The following is a 5,091-nucleotide window of genomic DNA, read 5'->3' on the forward strand; positions in this document are numbered from 1 at the left end:
CGTGTTTGAAGGGTGATGCTAGGCAGGTTGTGCACTCCTTAGAAATTTCAGAAAGTAACTATGATATCGCGTGGAACCTCTTAAAAGAACGATTTGAAAACAAAAGGGTAATCATTCACAATCATGTAAAAAATATTTTTGATTTTCCAAATATACAAAGGGAGTCACATATTTCTTTGAGAAAATTATTAGATAACATGTTAAAACACACTAGGGCATTGAAAAGTCTTGGTGAGCCAGTGGACAGTTGGGACACTTTGTTAATTCACATCATTACAACCAAACTTGACTTTCAAACGCAGAGAGATTGGGAATCCTCAATCGACAAAAACACGAATCCTACATTCAAGGCATTAGAATCATTTATTATTAAAAAATGTCAATTGCTCGAAAAACTCGACAGTAAATCTATTCAAAAACCTAAAATTAATGAAAAGTCATCAACTCATATCACAGTCAATGAAAAAACTTGCATTTTTTGCAAAAAACAGCACTTAAAATATCAATGTTATAAATTAATGTCTTTATCAATTAAACAAAAATACATAGAACTTAAAAAACTAAAGATTTGTACGAATTGTTTACGGACAGGACATTCCGTAGAAGTTTGCAGGTCAGCTCATAGTTGTAAAAAATGTAAAAGGAGACATAATTCTATTTTGCATGATGACTCATTCGTTAATACAACAAATAACATTAATAGAAGTCATTCGAACACATCAAACAGTCAAATTGAACAAAACAATTTTGTTGAATCAAGTGAACCCAGCATCTCTAGTGACATAACAAATGCGGCACCTATTCAAACATTGACATCTCATTTTTCTCAAGGGAACCAAAATCAGGTGATTCTGTCGACAGCAATTATTTATATTCTTGATTCTAATAAAAATCCAATTAAATGTAGAGCCCTGCTAGATTCTGCTTCTCAAAGCAATTTCATTTCACTAGAAGTGTTCAAGAAACTCAATCTACCTGCTACTAATGTAAACTTACCTGTATGTGGTATCAGTCAGTCAACAATTAATATATCATCTCAATGCAATATTCAAATTCGCTCAAAAGATGGACAATTATCTAACAATCTTCAATTTCTTATTATAAAACAAATTACATCAAATATTCCGCAATTTTCATTTGATCCCTCGTGTCTAGATATACCCGATGAAATAGAATTAGCAGACCCAGAATATAACATTTCACAAAAAATCGAAGTATTACTTGGTGCATCAATATTTTTTGATCTCATAGTCAAGGGGCAAATTAAACTAGGGCGAAATAAACCCATTCTCCAGAGAACTCGATTGGGTTGGATAATTTCAGGATCTTTACAAATTAAGAACCCAGAAGCTCATCCAAGTTGCATGTTATTAGTAAACAATTTACTCAACGAGCAACTTGAAAAATTCTGGAGCATTGAAAATGTCACCCAAACGAAAACTCAATTCTCTGATGAAGAACTGGACTGCGAAAGTCATTTCCGCCAGAATTATTTTAGAGATCATGAAGGCAGGTTTGTAGTCAAACTTCCTTTGAAAGAGTCGTACAAGAATTTAGGAGAATCATTGAATGCTGCTATTAGTAGATTAGAGTCAGTAGAAAGAAAGCTTTCTAAAGACATTAATCCTCGTAATCAATATGAGGAATTTTTAAATGAATATGAGCAACTGGAACATATGTCCAAAATTGACATCTCTCTCGATGACCCCAATGACATAAAATTTTATTTGCCTCATCATTCCGTCATCAAGGAAAACAGTTCTACAACTCGTCTACGCGTGGTTTTTGATGGATCATCAAAAACTTCAACAAATATATCGTTGAATGACGTGTTGAGGGTTGGACCAACAATTCAAAATGATTTGGTTTGCGTTTTGCTGCGCATGCGTATCCCCAGATTTGTTGCAACAGCAGATATATCCAAAATGTATAGAATGGTGAAAGTTCATCCTGAGAATAGAAACTTGCAAAGAATCGTTTGGAGGAGTAATCCATCTAAAGCTATTGAACATTTTCAACTCAACACTGTTACATATGGTACATCAAGTGCTAGCTTTTTAGCTACTCGTTCTCTGCATCAAGTGGGTTTGGACTGCCAAGCTGAATTTCCTAATATTAGTGACATTATCATAAACAATTTCTATGTTGATGATGTTATATTTGGTTCAGATACATTGTCTGACTTAATTCAGTCAAAATATGAACTTAGCAATATTTTGCCGCAAGCAGGCTTTTTATTAAGAAAATGGGTTTCTAATGATCATAGAATTTTTGAAAATAAAACGGATCAATGTTCTTCTACCATTTTTGAAATAAGGGATAGTAAAGAAAGAAAAACTTTGGGTATTACCTGGAACTCACAACAGGACCGTTTTGAATATTCTGTCATTCTCAATTCACAGTGTAACCCCACCAAACGAACCATCTTATCAGCCATATCTCAAATATTTGATCCTTTAGGCCTAATCAGCCCAGTAGTAATCAATGCAAAAATCATTTTAAAAAAACTCTGGCAAGCTCAATGTGATTGGGACGCTCCAATTCCTCAAAATATTTTAAAAAGGTGGAAATTTTTTATTGAATCACTCCCTGCTATAAATTCTTCAGTCATTCCTCGGCACATTGCTATCAACAATGCGAAGTCATTCCATTTACATGGATTTTGCGACGCATCAGAAGCTGCTTATGGTGCTGCTGTTTACCTTGTTTCACAAAATCAAAATGATGAAATCCTATCAAGTTTAGTTTGCTCTAAATCACGTGTAGCACCTGTTAAAGTAATACAGCTTCCGCGGCTAGAACTATGCGGTGCTTTGTTACTTGCTCAATTAATGCAAAAGGTTAAGGATTCTTTGCACATTAACATAACCAGCAATTATTGTTGGACAGACTCTGAAATAGTTTTAGCATGGCTTCGTGCTGAACCGTACAAGTGGAAGACTTTTGTTGCCAATAGAGTCGCAGACATCCAGTCATTAACTGAAGGTTATGAGTGGAGACATGTGAGTTCAGCACAAAATCCCGCAGATATTGTTTCCAGGGGTTTAAATCCTGAAAACTTATCAATCTGCACCCTTTGGTGGAACGGCCCCCCTTGGCTAACTTATGATTCAGATTTATAGCCAACTAATCATGAGACCATAATGTCTGAAGTGCCGGAAGCAAGAAAGGAAAAAATGGTTTTATCTTTTAATTCCTCTTTGAATTTTGATATTTTCTCAAAATATTCATCATTCAATAAACTCCTACATGTAACTGCATATATTTTTAGATTTTATCACAACATAAAATTTAGGAATAAGAAACTAACTGGGTTAATTTCTCATGAAGAAATAGATAATGCAATTTTAAAATTGTGTCGTTTAATTCAAGCACAAGAATTTTCAAATGAACTTACATGCCTTAATAAATCCAAGATTATATCAAGGCAAAGTAAATTAGTTTCTCTTTCCCCTTTCATCGATTCACAAGGTCTAATTCGTGTCGGTGGTCGGTTGAGGAAATCTCCATTAGGTTTTGATCAAAAACACCAAATCGTACTTCCATCCAAACATACATTCACACGTTTACTTATAAAACATACACATAACAAAAACTTACATGCAGGCACACAATTCATTATTTCTCAAATTCGTGAAAAATTTTGGCCATTAAATGCAAGAAATACTGTACGTAGCGTATTACGCAATTGCTTAACGTGTTTTCGAGCCAAACCAACTGATCATTTTCGTCTAATGGGTGAACTGCCTGAAATGCGCGTTACCCCTACAAGACCCTTCACGTATTGTGGGGTTGATTATGCAGGCCCTTACCTACTCAAGGATGGAAAATCAAGATGTAGAACTCTCATAAAAACTTATTTATGTATTTTTATTTGTTTAGCCACAAAGGCTGTTCACGTAGAATTAGTAACAGAACTCACAACAGAATCATTCATGTCAGCCTTCAGAAGATTCGTTTCACGCAGAGGTCTCTGTAGTCATATCTACAGTGATAACGCTACTAATTTCATTTGGGCAAACAATGAATTAGAAAAAATTCACAAATTAGTAATTGATACAATCAAAAATGAACAATGTCAATCATATTTCTCTGAAAATCGCATCACTTGGCACTTTATACCCGCAAAATCTCCACATCACGGAGGTATTTGGGAAGCCGCTATTAAATCTTTCAAGTACTATCTCAAGCGCATTTTAGGGGATGCAAAATTGAATTTTGAAGATATGTCCACTATCCTTGTACAAATAGAGGCAATTTTAAACTCGCGTCCTCTGATTCCTCTGTCCAATGATCCTAACGATTACCAATCTCTTACACCTGGACATTTTCTAATTGGTGATTCCCCGCTGAGTATACCACAGTTAAATGTCATTGACATCCCGTCCAATCGTTTGAAACATTTCCAACGACTACAACAAATGGTACAGCAATTTTGGAAATGGTGGAGTAGAGACTACCTCCACAGCCTGCAACAACGTTCCAAATGGCAGCAAGATTCCACCAGGTCAATACAATTAGATGCGTTAGTTCTCCTCAAGGATGATAGCCTCCCCCCATCGAGCTGGCGTACTGGGCGCATTGAAGCTGTCCATCCTGGGCAAGATGGAATAGTGCGCGTAGTGACTGTGCGCACGACTAGTGGTAATTTCAAACGCGCAATAAATAAAATTTGTTTCTTACCTGATGAACCATATTGAGCAGTGTGATGAACTGCATGTTAGATATAATTATTATGACATTATTATATTGGAATCGTTTTTCTTTTTTTTTTGTTTTTTGAAATCAATATTTCAAGGCGGCCGGCTATGTTATGATTTGTGGTAATATTCTGGTGACCCACCATGTTTCATTTATTATCATAGGTGTCTGCGCACTTGCTCGGCCCATCTGTCGGGTCAGCAGTCAGTCATCAGTTGATATACGTAGCATTAACATCCATTGTCTCAAGCTATACATTTTTCAATATTATATACTTCGAACAGTATTCATCATTTTATTTGTGGTTCAATTAATCACATGCATGCAATCATAATAATAATTATGAAAATCAACAATCACAATCATTCCACAACTTTTGTCACAATCATT

Source organism: Leptinotarsa decemlineata, unplaced genomic scaffold (assembly GCF_025532065.1).
Source record: "Leptinotarsa decemlineata unplaced genomic scaffold, Ldec_3_MD MMD2_tig00000035_RagTag_RagTag, whole genome shotgun sequence".
Classification (NCBI taxonomy): domain Eukaryota; kingdom Metazoa; phylum Arthropoda; class Insecta; order Coleoptera; family Chrysomelidae; genus Leptinotarsa; species Leptinotarsa decemlineata.